Source organism: Narcine bancroftii, chromosome 8 (genome assembly GCF_036971445.1).
Source record: "Narcine bancroftii isolate sNarBan1 chromosome 8, sNarBan1.hap1, whole genome shotgun sequence".
NCBI classification, from domain to species: Eukaryota; Metazoa; Chordata; class Chondrichthyes; order Torpediniformes; family Narcinidae; genus Narcine; species Narcine bancroftii.
In genome coordinates, this window is record NC_091476.1 from 149,656,833 (window position 1) to 149,674,807 (window position 17,975).

The 17,975-nt window shown below is 41.1% G+C and overlaps 1 protein-coding gene across 2 annotated transcripts in view; it reads right to left on the reverse strand.

Annotated features, from left to right (window-relative positions):
- nkain1 (sodium/potassium transporting ATPase interacting 1) overlaps positions 1-17,975 on the reverse strand; it is a 447,090-nt gene that overhangs the window by 131,865 nt on the left and 297,250 nt on the right. The gene's annotated exons all lie outside the window — the stretch shown is intronic.

Consider the following 17,975-nt stretch of genomic DNA (forward strand, 5'->3'; position numbering starts at 1 on the left):
TTCTGAAAATAAGAGAGCGCAAGGTTTGGAGGCCTACTCCAGAGCTTGGAGCCTGTGTGGGGGTACACCACCAGCCTACTGCAGGGGGAAACGTCTGTACCTGCAGGAGTATAAGGGGACAGGACAACACCTGGCCGGCCGTCAATCAGTTGGCCTGAATGGATCACAGCAACAGCACACCTTGAGGGTCCAAAGTACTTTTTTCTGTGGACAAAGAAAGCACCCCAGAGCCCTCTGCCCTTTCCAACTGTGGAAAACGTGGGCATTATGCAAAAGTCTGCAGAAGCCCCAAGACTACAGCCAAGGCCCATTCTCATGTTAATGAGAGGCGGGAAAGCTCTTCTTTCCCCACAGATAAACAGAAGAAGAAGAATGCCATGTGCAGCCGGCCATCTTGCACAAATGCTACAAAGCAGAGGACACAGTCTTCAGGAGACGAATATGACGCTGAGTACTATCGGATGGAAGGACACGCCAGACTTGCTTCCCTACGCATGAATCAGGCGAGTCCACACAATTTATCTGATGCCACTGTGTGCATCAAAATTAATGATGTGAGGGTAAATTGCTTAATAGATAGTGAAATTTTTATTGACCAGGGGTTAGTCAACCGCCTTGCCCTCCCCACATGCCCGAGTGAGCACCAGATCCTGTTAGCAGCCCACAGCCTTGTGGCTGAGGTAAAACAGTTTTGCAGGGTTACTCTAGAAATCCAGGGCACAAAATATGAAGGGTTCATATTACTAATACTCCCTCTCCTCTGTGCCCCGGTACTATTGGGATTAGATTTTCAGTGCCAGTTAGAAAGCATTACAATAGGGCCTCAACCCCCGACTACACCTTACGAAGAAACAACACTGCAGCCTGTCTGTCCTGAACATAGACCCCCCTCCGCTGTTCACACACCTGACCACAGAATGCACACCAATAGCCACAAAGAGCAGGAAGTACAGCCCGAGGGACAGAGCCTTCATTAGGACAGAGGTCCGCAGGCTACTACAGGAGGACATCATAGAGCAGAGCACCAGCCCCTGGAGAGCCCAGGTGGTTGTAGAAAAGTCACAAGTAAAACTGCGCATGGTAGTGGATTACAGTCAGACAATCAACAAATTTACACAACTAGATGCCCACACTCTGCCACGCATAGCAGACATGGTCAACAACATTGCACAGTATAAGGTGTTCACCATAGACCTGAAGGCAGCATCCACCAACTGCCCATTAGAAACAGCGATCGCATTTACACGGCATTAGAGGCAGATAGCAGGCTGTATCAATTTCTGTGACTCCCCTTCGGTGTCACCAATGGAGTGTCCCTGTTTCAGAGAGAAATGGACCGAATAGTAGATGAGTTCCAACTGAAAGCGGTGTTCCTCTACTTAGACAACGTGACAATCTGTGACCATACTTAGGAGGATCATGACACAATTTAAAAAGCTTCTTCCAGGCAGCTGTGGAAAGGAACCCAACGTACAACAGGGACAAATGCGTCTTTAGCACCAGGAAGTTGCCAATCCTGGGCTACATAGTGCAGAATGGGGAAATCAGCCTAGCCCCAGCCCGTATGCGTCCTCTCCTGGACCTCTCAGTGCCACACATGCTGAAAGCACTAAAAAGGTGTTTGGGACCCCAATGGATGCCCAACTACGCCTACAGGGCCCACCCACTTATAAAAGCCTCAGTTTTCCCACTGTGCCCAGCAGCCACCAGAGCATTCAGGGACATTAGGGACCATATTGCTAAAGCTACCATGCGGACCATAGATGAGTTGATCCCGTTTCAAGAAGAAACAGATGCATCCAACATGGCTCTGGCAGCCACCCTAAACCAAGACTGACTACCAGTGGCCTTTTTCTCGCGAACCCTACAGGGGTCAGAGGTAAGACACTCAGCAGTAAAGAAGGAGGCCCTAGCCATTGTGGAAGCAGTAAGGTACTGGCGACATTATCTGGTGTTCAAACACTTCACCCTCATCACGGACCAATGGTCTGTGGCTTTTATGTTTGATAACCAGAATAGGGGGAGAATGAAGAACGACAAGATACTGCACCAGCGGATAGAATTGTCTACATTTAACTACAACATTCTATACCACCCCGGGAGACTCAACGAGCCCCCGGACGCACTGTCCGGAGGTACTTGTGCCATCCTTAACCACACGTCCCAGTTCAGAACTTGCACAATGAGCTGGGCCACCCGGGGGGGCGGGGGGGGGGGGGGTCGCTAGACTGTTTCTCTTCATTAAAACCCAAAAACCTTCCTTTTTCAGTAGAGGAAGTGAGGTCAGTGAACAAGAGCTGCCCCATCTGTACGGTATGCAAACCACAATTTTACCGGCTAGACAAAGCCTGATAAAAGCTACCAAACCTTCTGAGCGCCTCAGCCTCGATTTTAAAGGCCCGCTCCCATCCAATAATAGAAATGTCTATTCCCTAAACGTGATAGATGAATATTCCCATTTGCCCTTCACAATCCCATGTTCTGATGTATTAGCAGCCACTGTTATAAAATGCCTCCTACCCATCTTCAGCATATTTGGGTATCCGAACTACATACACACAGACAGGGATGCTGCATTCATGAGCACAGAAGTACAGCAGTACCTGCACAAGAGAGGGATTGCTACCAGCTGCAATACAAGTTACAATCCAAGGGGGAATGGACAAGTCGAAAGGGAAAATGCCACTATCTGGAAAACAGTCTTAATAGCAAAAGAACTGCCTGCTACTAGATGGCAAGAAGTGTTGCCAGAACCCTACACTCTATATGTTCTTTGTTGTGTACTGCCACTAACATGACCCCACACGACCGTATCTTTTGTTTAACAAGAAAAGCCACAATGGGCACAGCACTGCCTAAATGGATGATGACACCAGGAACTGTTCTCCTCCAGAAGCACTGCAGACCCCACAAAGCGGACCCGCTGGTGGATCAAGTGGAGTTGAGGTACGTGAACCCTCAGCACGCCTTTGTCACTTTCCCAGATGGAAGAGAAGACTCGGTGGCCACCAGGGATCTCGCTCCAGTCGGGTGTGTGAACAACGCGGAGGAAACACAGATGTCTACGGATCAACAAGGAGCACAGCAGCAGTCACTAGAACAGTCGTCCATCGAGTCACCCCAGAGGACTATACCACGCACCCCAGAAATCAGGACCCTGGGTACGCCCGCCACACAAAATATCACCACCCTAGACTTGATGGCAAGACCTAATCCCATACAAGAAGATCCCCAGCCCACATGGCCATCTAGTACTTCCCACTCCCACACCTCCACCAAGAAATGCCAAAAGGCAGACCGCACTCCCCACCCCTATACCACTACTGAGGAAGTTCAGAAGGCAACGGAAACCACGAAGCATTTTGGACATGAACTTACAAACAAGGAAAGGAGGACCGGAAGGGGGGGGGGCGATAATTTTTTAAGGGGGGGGGGTGGTGAATGGGGTGATATGTAATTATATCACTAGGTCACCAGGGGTCATCCTGGTGACCTTGTATATAAAGCAGTCCAGAGCTACACTCCAGCCTTCCAGGTTTGTCTTGCAGAGAGACAAGACCTCTTAGTGCACATATTAGTTTATTAAAGCTGTCTTATACTCGCACTGCTGTTGTGGTTATTGTCAGGACAACACCTGGCTGGCTGTCAATCAGTCAGCCTGAATGGATCAAGCCCACCCGGTTGGGTGTCAATCATCCTCCGGGATATAAGCCTGCACCGTTGGCCTCACTCAGAGTTGCTGCAGCCACAGCCAGCCTGGCTCCGTGGAAGTCTGTGGATTTAAGTCTGTTGTACAGTCTTTGGCCTGGAAGTCAGCCTGAAGAAAACTGAGGTCCTCCATCAGCCAGCTCCCCACCATGACTACCAGCCCCCCCACATCTCCATCGGGCACACAAAACGGTCAACCAGTTTACCTATCTCGGCTGCACCATTTCATCAGATGCAAGGATCGACAATGAGATAGACAACAGACTCGCCAAGGCAAATAGCGCCTTTGGAAGACTACACAAAAGAGTCTGGAAAAACAACCAACTGAAAAACCTCACAAAGATAAGCGTATACAGAGCCGTTGTCATACCCACACTCCTGTTCGGCTCCGAATCATGGGTCCTCTAACGGCACCACCTACGGCTCCTAGAATGCTTCCACCAGCGTTGTCTCCGCTCCATCCTCAACATCCATTGGAGCGCTTTCATCCCTAACGTCGAAGTACTCGAGATGGCAGAGGTCGACAGCATCGAGTCCACGCTGCTGAAGATCCAGCTGCGCTGGATGGGTCACGTCTCCAGAATGGAGGACCATCGCCTTCCCAAGATCGTGTTATATGGCGAGCTCTCCACTGGCCACCGTGACAGAGGTGCACCAAAGAAAAGGTACAAGGACTGCCTAAAGAAATCTCTTGGTGCCTGCCACATTGACCACCGCCAGTGGGCTGATAACGCCTCAAACCGTGCATCTTGGCGCCTCACAGTTTGGCGGGCAGCAACCTCCTTTGAAGAAGACCGCAGAGCCCACCTCACTGACAAAAGGCAAAGGAGGAAAAACCCAACACCCAACCCCAACCAACCAATTTTCCCCTGCAACCGCTGCAACCGTGTCTGCCTGTCCCGCATCGGACTTGTCAGCCACAAACGAGCCTGCAGCTGACGTGGACTTTTTAACCCCTCCAGAAATCTTCGTCCGCGAAGCCAAGCCAAAGAAGAACAGTCTTTATCTTTGATTGTGTCTGATTCTGGCTAACAGTCCACCACAGCCTGGAAGGTCAATTATGAGGGAGTGTGGTGAAAGTCAAGTTTACTCCAAAAAAAGTATAGATTATCCAGTTTTATATTAGTCTTGAAGGGTTCACACTTGAAACATTGACTGATCATTTCTACCCATGCATGCAGTCAGACCTGCTGAGTTCCTCCACTTATTCTTTGCTGAAGATTCCAGCGTCTGCCCTTTTAGGGACTCTCTTACATTCATTTACAGAGGCACGAGACGAGAGAGAGCACACACTTTATCAGGAATGTGTGGAAAAAAAGCCAGAAAATAATGAATGCATTGGTTTGGCTATGTCCATCCTTCATCACCATACTATTTAAGTTTAACTGCATTTAACTTGGGCTAACAGGGAGGAAGCAAGAAAGAACATTTACAGATAGGCAATTCAAAGACAAGAATGAGCAGGAAAATGTGGGATTAAAGATATTTCCACAGGGCATGGTGATGGTCTGAAACTCACAGGCCAGCGAGAAGAAATAAAGTCAAAAAGGAACTGGACATGTGATACTGGAAATCAATTCACAGTTTTGTGGGGAAAGTGAGAACTCGATCAATTGGGCTGGTGTGGGGATACCAATGCCCCTGAGAGTAAAGCCCTGCAAAGGTAGTGGACATCACAGGCAAAACTCTCCCCACCGTCGAGAACACCTACAGGGATTGTTGCTGTCGGAGAGCACCGGCAATCAACGAGGATCCACACCACCAGCACACGCTCTGTTCTCACTGCTGCCATCAGGAAAGGTGTATAGATGCCACAAGACTTGCACCACCAGGTTCAGGAACAGCTGCTGCTCCTTCACCATCAGGTTCCTCAACAACAAACTCAATCAGGGACTCATTTAAGGGCTCTTACTTTATTAATATTTTTTTCCTCTCTGTATTACATTTCTTTATTTGTTTGCATGTAAACAAATTTAGACATAGAGCACGGTAACAGGCCATTTCGGCCCATGAGTCTATGCCACCCAATTTATACCCAATTAACCTACACTCCCAGTACATTTTGAATGGTGGGAGGAAACTGGAACTCCTGGGAAAACCAATCAGATATGGGGAGAAAATACAAACTCCTGACAGACAGCGCGGGATTCAAATTCTTGTCCTCATGACTAGTGCTTTAAAGGAGTTGCCCTAACCGCTCTGCCAATCGTGCTGCCATTGAGCACAATTTCCTGCAGGAAAAAGAATGTTAGGATTTTGTGATGTCATGCATGTATTCTGGCAATAAATCTGAAACTGATAGACTGAGATCTGTCAGAGACTCAGTGAGCAGAATCACCTCCTATTCTGACACTGCATTATGACAGGGAGAAGTTAACTGGCCAGAACAGAAGTTACCAAACCTGTGGTGGAACAGATCTCACACACTGGGATTTCATGCTGGTGAGGAGGTGCAGAAAATACTCACCAGGATATTACTGGGGATGGAATGTTTCAGTTATGAGGAGGGACTAAATAGGCTGGCTTTGTGTGCTTTGGAGCAGAGATTGAAGATGGAAACTGACAGATGTAAACAAAATTATGAGGGGCATTGAGAGAGTAGATCAGTGGTTCTCAACCTTTTTCTTTCCACTTTAAATAATCCCTATGCCCTAAGTGCTCTGTGATTAGTAAGGGATTGCTTAAGGTGGTATGTGAGTGGGAAGGGAAGGTTAAGAATCACTGCTCTTGACGCAATTGTTACTGAAATATTTTGCTTGAGAAAAATTGTCATTGGCTCATTTCCTTCAGAGTTATGAAACTAGGCACATAATGAGTCAATTAGGAATGATTAAAACAGTGGCTTTCCAACTTTTTCTTCCCACTCACATTCCACCTTAAGCAATCCCTTACTAATCACAGAGTTACAAAGATATGGGGAATGCTTAAAGTGGTATTTGAGAGGAAAAAGTTTCAGAACCACTGGAGATCCATTTCAACAAAACATATTTGGTGGTATTTTTCTTGGTTCTGTTGAGAGCACCAGCTCTCCCGAGTTAAATGGCAGTGGGGTTAAGATCCACACTAAAAGACCAGTTGCTGGCTTAGTCCTCAACACAGAACAGGAATCTAATTACAAATGCATAGGCTCATTAGTATGGGCTCATCCACACCATAATTTACTCAACTTTCTGCATCTGTTTTTCCATTCACAAGATGAATCAAAATATTTTACAGACAATCAAGGTCTTTTTGAACATAATGCTACAGCCAATTTGTATACAGCAAGTTCCCCAAAACAGCAATATGATCACCAGTGAACAATGGCACCACAACTCTCCACTTCTCTGAAGTTCATGGCTGTTTCATATCCAGACTATGTACCACATCTTCAATCGTATTACCATTCACCCAACTTCTTTTTCATTACATAGACCATGGATAAATATTGGCTAATCCACTGGATCAAAGTTGCCTGCTCTTCTGTGAAATTGCATCATGGGATTGTTTTTATTCACCCAAATGGCAGATAGGTCTCAGCTTTTTTTTTGTTAAAAAAGGTTGCGTCCACTAACAGAGCAATGCTGGGGGAAATCAATACAACTTTGAGGGCTTAAGACTCTGAAGAGGGACTTCAGCCCATAGGCAAGAATGCAGTCGACTGAGCAATAGCTAACACGACTTGTTTTTATGTAGCTCCTTTAAAAGAGTACAATGTTCCAAACCATAATTCGTCGAATCACTCCAGACCTTTGCAGAAAAGTTGACCCAAGTTAAAGTTTCAAGTTTAAGTTTATTGTCATACACAAGTATTGATCCAACAAAAGTATTACAATTGACGTTCAAACATCTTAAAATAAGAGAGCAAGATTTGGGGGCTGAATTCCAGAGCTTGGAGCCTGGAAGGCTGAGGACTTGGTCAAAAATGACAGGTGTGGTGAATCAGTAAAGCACACAAGGCTAGAATTTGAACCTACAAAAGGTTACGGAGATAAAAAGGTGGTTGAACAATTCATATTTCAGATACACATTTTCTGATTTATGGTCAGAGTACATACATAACATCAAATACAACCCTGAGATTCTTTTTCCTGCAGGCAGAATTACCACTAATTGGTAGTGTGTAAAAAACTACACAGTGCAAACATGTAAAGAAAGAACTGTAAACAGATAACAAATGTAAACAAACTGATTCTGCAATGCAGAGAGAATAAAAAAGAAAATCAAAGAGCATAAGTAAGAGTCCTTAACCGAGTTTTTGATTGAGCTGGATTTTGATGGAGGAAGGGTAGCAGCTTTTCCTGAACTTGATTGGTACAATAAATGGTAAGACCATTACTTCAACAATTTTAACCTGTTACAACCTAATCTTTTAAGAGCCCCTTTACAAATGTTTGTTGCCACAGGAAATTTTAACATTGCAAGTTATGAGATGAAGGAATGGTGTGTGCAAATTACAGAAATAAATTTGGCTAAAAAAAATGTTTGACCCACATAGCCGGGCTGTGACATAGATAGAGGGGGGTTCATTATGGAGTGAATTTAGTTGCCTTTGTTTATATATGCTGTATCTGCCAGATGTAAAATCAAGCTCACATTCACCGTTCATAGTGACAACTTGATTTATATCCATATTATTAAAACACTTATTATGAAACACATGTTCAGATTTTTTTTTTAAATCTCTCGTATTAAGTGCTGTATGACAAATCCAAGTAAAAATATCCACATTCTGCTCTGTTACCTTTGTTGTTAGTCAATTACAAAAAAGACATTGATTTGACAATGGATTTGGATTTATAGATTGAAATATTGTCTTTGCAGTCTTGATAGTTAATAATAAGTAGAAAGTCTAAGAAGTGGAAATGTATTGATGTTTTGTCTCCCAAATCTAGAAATCCATCTATTCATAAGATAGAGAATTGGTGGCTTTTTAATTGGTCACCTAATACCTGGCTTTTACTGATTACCGATAGACCTACATTTGACAAAATTGATTGCTATTATCAGGAAGAATAATTGGAATTTTGCTTAATAATTTATTCATATCCAAATTGTGTTTCATTTTATTCAGCATCGAAGCTTGAGCTATGGGTCACCTAACAAAGCTATTTATCTCCTGCCATAACCCTTTGATGTATTTTACTGTAACTGGCTGGTGTCTGATTACATTCTCAGGCATAATAAAAATCAGCTCTAATTGGTACATTGAGTGGTCCTAAACTATTTGATGAAATTCATCTGTACTAGGAAAACAGAATTCAAATAAACATTTGATTTAAGCAGCTTGAATCTAAAATTTATTAACACATGAAGGGTCAACCTATGACAGAGTGCATTGAATTTCTTTACTAAAATAATTCAGTGGCCAAAAAATAACTTTTTGAATGGTCAACAATGGACTGAATCATGCTTCCTAGTGAATAATGGTTCCATAGAGGGAAAGGGAAGATGGAGGGAATCTGTGGATCAGGCAATATCCATGGGTAGAAATGGTCAGTCAGTGCTTTGGATTGGTACCCTTTATTGAGACTGTAAGTGAGAAGGTGACAAAACAAGTATAAAAAGGAGTATTTTACTCCAATGTAATTAAATTGTTTGACTTATATCTTTTCCACGTTCCTTATATTAACTTTTTTTTTTAAAACCTCCATTTTTCTTTTAATACCAGTCATTAATAGCATCAGGTAACACGGTTAGGTAAGGGGTTTGAGTTTTTCTCTACTATTTTCTTCTTTTCTCCTTTTTCTTTTGTATTATTAGTTTTTTTCTAAGATACATACTATTTAGAATATGAATTATGGATATGATTTACAATTTATGTTTTAGTGATATATGGGATATCTTTAGTTTATGTAACTATCCATTCTCTCTTTTTGAATTGTACCCTTTTTGTTTGTACAAGTTCTTTATTAAAATCAATAAAAATATTTTAAAAAGGCATGCTGTCCAGGAAGAATATGATATTTTGTTCCTGAAGTTTATACTTGGCACCACCCTGGCAATGAATGAAGCCAAAACAGAGATGTCAGTAGAGTAATGGTGAAGGGAATGAAAATGACTAGTGAGAAGGAGTCCCAGGCTGGAACTAAAGATAGAACATGGGTGATGGAGAAAGTAGACATCCAATCTGCATTTGACCTCACCAACGTGTTGCTGCTGGAGACTGCTGTCGGGAAATATGCGCTGGACTGAGGACTGCTGGAGACTGGCTCGAAACTGGTTGAAGGGGTACCAGGGATCAGGTATGTGAGGGGGTGCCAAATGTGCTGAAGAGTTCCTGATTGTGTTGGGAGGTTTGGATCTGGAGCTCGGGTTGTCAATAGCTTGGACTGGACTCTGTGTGGCTGCAGAAATGCTGGAGGCCAATCTACAGACACTCAGTGACTCTGGATGGACACACTTTTGCAACTCTTTCTCTGATTGTAAGAGGTGCTTCAGGCAATTTCTGCCGAGGGCGAACCTGTTGGCCTTACAGCAGGCAAAACCAATTTCATGTAATATGACACTGTTTTATTACAATGACAATAAATTGAATCGTGATCTTAATGTAGAGCAGGCCACATCTAATCTACCCTGCAAGTGTACTTGGCTGGGTACTGAAAATCTGTACAAACTAACTAGCTGAAATGTTCATGGACATTTTCAATTTCTCATTGCTGCAGGATTCCACCTACTTCAAAGGGGTATCAATCATCCCGATGCCGAAGAAGAGCAGAGTGAGTTGCCTCAATAACTATCACCCAGTAGCCCTCACAACTATTGTAATGAAATGCTTTGAGAGGTTGGTCATGGCCAGAATTAAATTGTACCCAAGTTCTGGTCCCTCTGCAATTCAGCCACTGCCACATTTGCTCCACAGCAGATGCAATCTCATTGACTCTCCATTGAACCCTGGATCACCTAGACAATAACTTATATACAGTATCAGGCTGCAATTCATCCATTACAGCTCAGCTTTCAACACCATTAACCCTTCAGTACTGGTCGGCAAACTTCAAAACTTGGGTCTCCATTGAACCCTGGATTACCTAGACAATAACTTGTATACAGTATCAGGCTGCAATTCATCCATTACAGCTCAGCTTTCAACACCATTAACCCTTCAGTACTGGTCGGCAAACTTCAAAACTTGGGTCTCTGCACCAGGATCATTGACTTCCTCATTGGAAGACCAGTCAGTGTGGGTTGGTAACAATGCATTCTCCTTACTGACAATCAACGAAGGCGCACCTCAAGGATGCGTGAATTCACTCTCCTCTCTCTACACCCATGACTGTGTGGCGAGGTGCAATTCAAATGCCATCTACATTCATTTTAGTGCAACCCATTCTCATATGTAATTTATGATGGATACATTTAGAATAATATTTTGCCTTCAGTTTTTTTGATGCTTAATTTTATTTTATTTTTTAAAATTTGGACGGAGATCCAGTAATAGCAAAGCCCTCACTTCTCAAGGTGTCACAAGCTCTTGATTTATCTTTCCATTGAGGCAATGATGATGAATGGAACACATTAATAAATCTGAACTGCACCAACCAAATAAAGTCAGGGAATAAAGACATCACTAAATGCTTTGAAGTTTAAACCTGTTTCAGGAAAGGCTTTTGGGGGACAAGGGAAGAAATTACAGAAATTATAACATTTCTGAAATATCAAGTTATTCCAATCAATTGCCTGCAACATTAGGCATTAACCTCCCCCCCAGAAAGAGCCTTAGATTTGAACAGTGGCGAAAGCTCAGTGCATTACAAGTCCACTTTGGACGCAAAGAATTGCTTTAAGTGACCTAGAGATGATTAAAGCACAAATTGAAGTTAGATATTTTAATCAGCTTTGTTCCATTATGAGACAGATTTTCTGTAACCATAAAAACAATTTAGTTGCCTGCTTAGTTACTAGGAATGGCTTGGAGGAACTCTATACAATAATGACACACATCATTCCCAGCAGAAACCAGCCGCAGTCCTTTGCTCCTGAGCAACTTTCCAATGAAGCCTTGCTTTGTCCATCTCTGACACCATGTGACTGTCCTCGAATTGTGTTTCATTGTGTATAGAACAAATGGACAGAGGCAGGTACAGTTACAACATACAAAAACTTCTTGCAAAGGTGTATTGATAGGATAGATTTTGAGGGATATGGGCCAAAAGTTCAACTTAATGAATCTGTGAATTTCCCATTGTAGTAACTCCATCATTGCCGATTGTACCTTCATCAGCTCAGCCATGGGCATGGAATCACATCCCTAAACATCTTCATATCTCAGTCCTCCTAGGATATGCTTCTAAAAATGTAACTCCATCTGGTTTTCACTTATTTACTAAATATCTCTAACTTCTTGTAGATGTTGAATCTCTAGACGTCTCAACCACAGATGGAACTTAAAGAGGGGGGCAGATAATGTTTTGATAGATTAGAGAATTGCAGACTCCGCAGAAGTGGCACCAAAGAGGAGCAGAGACCAGGAACAGATCAGCCATGATCATAATAAAAGGTGATGCAGGCTAGAGGATTATAGTGGTCTACTCCTGCTACCATTTTCTTCTGCTCTAGTTGCCATATTCTGTTGAATATATCCATACGAAACATCTTGGCATTGTCATTTCACAACTACTATACAAAGGCACCTTAAATATACTTCTGGGCCTAAAGAGTGACTTCCACCACATATGCTTTTTACACAGCCACTTCCTTCTGGGATATTATTCCCTTCCCCCCCCCCCCCCCCCCCCCAAATGTGTAAAAAGCATGGAATTGGAATAGGGATGCCATTCCAGTCCCTTTTTTTTCCCCACCAAGGCACCGAGTCATTTTCCTGAACCATCTGCAATGTAAACTGCATTGCAGGCATTTCTTAGTATATTGTGTCTAGTAATTTTTTTTTTAGTGCTGCCTGCTCTCTCCCACAGTGCACAGGCCTGGTGGTCTGCTGCCTGCTCGATGATATGGGCTGCTAAGCCTAACCCTAGATCTGCCAGATTGTGAGCAAACTGGTCTGTGGGTTCATTCTGTTTGAATAGAATGAAGCCCACTGTCCCATTCCCCCACCGACAACCTGCCACAGCCCCCAATGAGATTTAGCAGTGATTAGTAAGCAATAACTTAAGGTGGTATATGAGTGGAAAGAAAAAGGTTTGAAATCGACTCCTTTAGATCAATACTTGCAGTAGATTTTCCCATGCTCTTATAAATTGTGTGCGTTTTCCCCACTCTTTTATACCTTGTGCGCGTACGTGTTTTATTCCTGCTATGATCCTCCCATTCTTCTATTAATTATTGTGTGTTAATAAAAGTAATATTTAATAGCAAACCCTTGTGTCCAGACTCATCTCTCACAAACCTGACATTTCAACACAATACTGTCCAGTGTGGGGACCGACAGCATTACTTGTCAGTGTTACTCACCATAACCAGAATTTAAACCTGGATTCCAAGACTGAGCCATTTTAGGAGAAAAACAAGTGGGTCTAACATGCCATCAAATACGATATGTTGTATGCGACATTAGATGTAGGTGCCAACACTGTTGAGTTACACATTCTGCCCCTATTGTTTTCAGAATGCCAGCTTGCTGTGTAAAAACATGCATACTCCAAAAAAATGCTGGATTTGTTTGTTTCTGTGTGAATGACCAATGGTGACTCATCAAAGGCTCTTCATAATGGGAAAAAAAAAAATCACACAAATACTGCATTAAACCTAATAGAGAACCAAAATAAACTTCTGGAGAAGTTCACAGGTCAGGCAATGTCCCTCCATGGATACTGCCTGACCCACTGAGTTCCTGCAGCAGTTTGCTTTTTGCTCAAGGTTCCAGCATATGTAATTTATGTCCTCTACTGCCTATTGTATTTATCTATTTCTCCTTGGAACCGTTCCTTCTTCTCTTTACTAAATATTAAAATAATTTTTCTTCTTTCAACAAGAATTTACCCATAGAAACTGATCATTCAATTCATTTAGTCAGTGCTGGCATTAAAACTTACAGCAAGCCTTAAATGCACCAATCATCTCAGCATTTTCAGCATGTACTGTTCCAACTTCTCTTGAATTCTCTGATACTATTTAGAAGTGGTTTTTCAAACTTTTTCTTTCCATTCAAATACCACTAAGTAATCCCTATGCCTTCAGTGCTTGATGCAGAGAAAGTGTTTGATCGAGTTGATTGGATATATTCATTTGCAATCTTAGAAAAATTCAATTTTGGACCATGTTTTATTACATGGATTAAATTATTGTATGCCCTATGGCTTCAATTCCATTTAATTTTCAACAGTCACAACCTTTCAATCCCCAACAGGTAACGTGTCAAGGGTGTCCTCCAAGTCCATTATTTTTTGACTTGTCCATAATCATTAGCGATTGTATTCCAAGAGTGCAAGATATTTCAGGGATTTGTAGGAAGGGAACTGAACAAATTTTTTCCTTTATGCAGATGATCTTCTGCTTTTCTTTTCAGGATACAGATTAAATCTACATAAAAGTGAACTTTTCTGTTTTTAATACACCTGCATCAGTGTACACTAATCTTCCTTTTAAGATAATTAAATTGATTTTCCACAATCTTGTTATGACAGTTACAAATAATCAAACTTTAAAAAATATTTTCTTACATTAAAGCATGTGAAACAGTCTTTAATACAATGGTTGTCCATTTCTATATCTCTGGTCAGTTCTATTAATGAACATCTTACCTACACCTTTATATCTTTTTCATTCGCATATCATTTTTTTGATTCACTTGATTCAGTTTTATCATTTTGTATATGAAGGGCAAGCACCCTCGTCTAAATAATGTTCCTCTTTAAAAATATAAAAGGAATGATGGCAGATTTTATTATTGGACAATCAATATACGTAACCTTGTGTTGTGGTTACATTTTCATATCTGAGTGGACCGTCCAGTACGGATTGCAACTGGGCTGAATTCTGTCAAAACTTTTCATTCCAGCACTTTTGGGATCCTCACTTCCCTTTTCTTTAAGTAAATCAATTGATAATCCTGTTATCAGGCACACTGAGAGTGTGGGTGCAGTTCAGAAAACACTGGACTACATGGTTTTTGTCTTTCAAGTCCTATTTTATCCAATCACCTTTTCCAACCTTCTTTGTATGATCTTGTTTTTCATGAATAGCATAAATTGGGGTATTGAACATTTCAAAGATCTTATTATTGATAACAGTTTTGCATCATTTGAACAACTTTCTGAAAAGTTTTTTTTCCCCAGATATCTTCAAATCAGGCATTTTCTTCAATCTCAGATATTTGATTTTCCTGGGGTACCTGACACAAACATTGTTGATTTTTAAAAAATATATAAAGTTTACAACATTCTCACAAAGGCTTAATACAGTGAAACCCTAATTTATGTGCCCTGATTTAATTCAAATTCAGTTAAAACGCGGAGTCATTGAACTCTGGCGTCGGGCCCCCAGATTGATTTAAAATTCATACAGAATAATGGGGATCTTCCAAGGAGAAATGGAAATGCTGGTATGCAAATTAAACCAGCAAATAGTGAAACTCTATTTAGTGCAACCCTGCTTTTTGTGATTAGATTTTATGGACCTCAATGATTGCGTTATAATGGGGTTTCACTATATCCAGCATTTATGCTAAATTAATGTGTTTGAGACATGCCCCTCTAGTTAAAATTAAAAATGTTTGGGAATAGGATTTAAACCTTTCATTATCGGATGAGGTTTGAGATTTAATTTTTAACATGGTTAATACTACATCCTTATGTGTCCATAACACTTTGTTATTCAAATGCAAATTCTTGTTGTGATAAATGTAAGAGAGGAGAGGCTTATTTAATTCATATGCTCTGGACGTTTCCTTGCTTTGAAAAATACTGAAGGGAGGTATTTCAAACTTTATCTTTAATTCTTAATGAAAATCTAGAGCCAAATTTTTGGTCGCTTTTTTTTGGTACAACTTTTAACTCCTAATCAAGAGTCGTAGTCTGACTGACTTTTGGCCAGATGTGCAATATTTGTTAAATGAAAAGATGCTGCCCCCCCCACCCCCACCCCCCCCCAACAACTCAGTAGCTGGGGGACATTATGTCCTCTTTAAATTTAAAGAAGAGCTGTTAGTTAATAACTCAAATACAAGATTTCAAATGCTATGGGCACCATTCCTGAATTATTTTCATAACCTCTAGGCCTAATATTAATCCTGAATTTCAGTACTTTGTCATTTTATTTCAGGAATGAAGTACTTTTTTTCTTTAATCATACAGAGTTTGTTTGGGAGAGGCAGACCTATACATGATAACATTTTCTTTTCGATGTACTTTTGTATTATGGATGTGCTTTTATATTTTGATTTGTAACTTGGCATTATTGTGTATTCCATAAATGTTTTGTACATGTTTATTTGTGTAAAATCAATAAAAATATTTAAAGAGAAAAAATCCTAGAGAGCGAAGTCCAAAATCAGGTGACCTGGCATTAATTATCTTTCAGCTAAGATTAACGTGGTCAAGTTCTATGGCCATTGACTGGCTGTGGAGCTTTCTGTGCAGAAAAGTACAACAGTGTTGAGTAGGTTGTACAATTGAGCCAGATAATTGCACATTTTAAACATCTTTTGGGCATGTTGTTGAAATCAAAGCTCTCCTTGCTAAATTAGTTGATTCACTTTGCAGACATAAATTATCATTGCTCCTCTGGGGTGCATTTTCTCCTTATGTTGCTGGGACATCACTGAGCCATTACCATTCTTGTGTAATTACCACAAATTGTCCCTGTTCATGTGTAATTGATGTTAATGTGACTTGTATGCCAGTCATTAAATCGGAAACTTAAAATAGAAATAATTTCAAAATTATATGTACTGCACCCACGATTCATAACCATTTTAGAACTTGTTTTATGCTTTTAAGTTTGTGTTTTGTGCACTTTACCAAGCAAATTCCCTAAAACAGGATTCAAAGTCTCATTCTACGTTCAACAACAGATGTTTATATTTTAGTTTTCTGCATCAGTGCATGATCACCCATTGTTTTTAAGTAGGAATTTGGACCACATAGAATTAAAAAAAGACAGATGAATAATTAGCATGGGCCACAAATCCATGGGTGTGTGTAATAAGTTCTTTTTGCAGTAACAATTCTACGAAACCAGCCATCAGATCAAGATGTCCCAATCCACCACAGCAGGCACTTTGGAGAAAAAGATAGTCCCAAAAATAACCCAGTCAGTGATCACTTTTAAAATATTTCACTTGAAAGCTGGGTGTAATCTTGAAATATGTATGCCGTCATATGTTGTAAACACTTAATTGAATGAAATTTATTGTTTTATTTTATTGTCATTTAATTTAACACTAGCAGGTGACTCAAAGCAAGTTATGTTTCCATCCTAGCTGATAGAAAAATGAGCAATAAATATCTGAATAGTCAGGGTATCAAAGGTTCCGGGGAGTTGGGGTTGAGTGGGATCAGCTCGTGATGGAATGGCAGAGTGGCCAGCAGGCCATATAGCCTACTTCGGCTGTAAATCTTGCATCTCATCTTAAATAAATAAAACCCACAGGAGTGGCAGTTCAATTAATAATTTTTTTTTAATCCCTCCTGCTTGCTCATTCCACTAATTATTACATTAAAGCAGAGATGTTAAAATCAGCCAAAATTAATATTGGCTCATTTTACATAATTGTACCATCAAAATTATCCATTGTTTGATAGAAAGGCTCTGGTAGATCAATCTTACTGGTGTTTGTGGTATTAGTGCATCATTTGAATGCTCTCACTCATTTTTCCATCATCTAGATGGAACAGAGGCTCAGTGCATGACGGATGGAAACAGAACTTGCTTCGAGTCACCCATCATTAGAGGTAAATTAAATGACAATAAAATAAAAACAAATTTAATTCAATTAACTATTTACTCTACAACATAATGACAGCACACATATTTCAAGATTAAATCCAGCTTTCAAGTGAAATATTTTAAAAGTGATCACTGACCGAGTTGTTTTTGGGGCTACCTTTTTCTCCAAAGTGCGTTGGATTGGCAAAACAGAGGGTCTTAAACACAAGAGGTGCCCTCGTTGCCATGGTGATGACGAACAAATTGGTGCATTCAGACCAGTGTTTCTGGATCTCAGTGTTACATCGTTTAACGCTGTACTGACATTTGTCCTTTCATCTCAGATGTCCAGATACAAAAACAAGAAAGTAAAGCAGAAAGGGTCACCTTGAGATCCAAAGGCAGGGTTAAACTGTCGATTATTACCAGCACAACACTGGTCCCTCACAGCTCCGTTGGTCTGT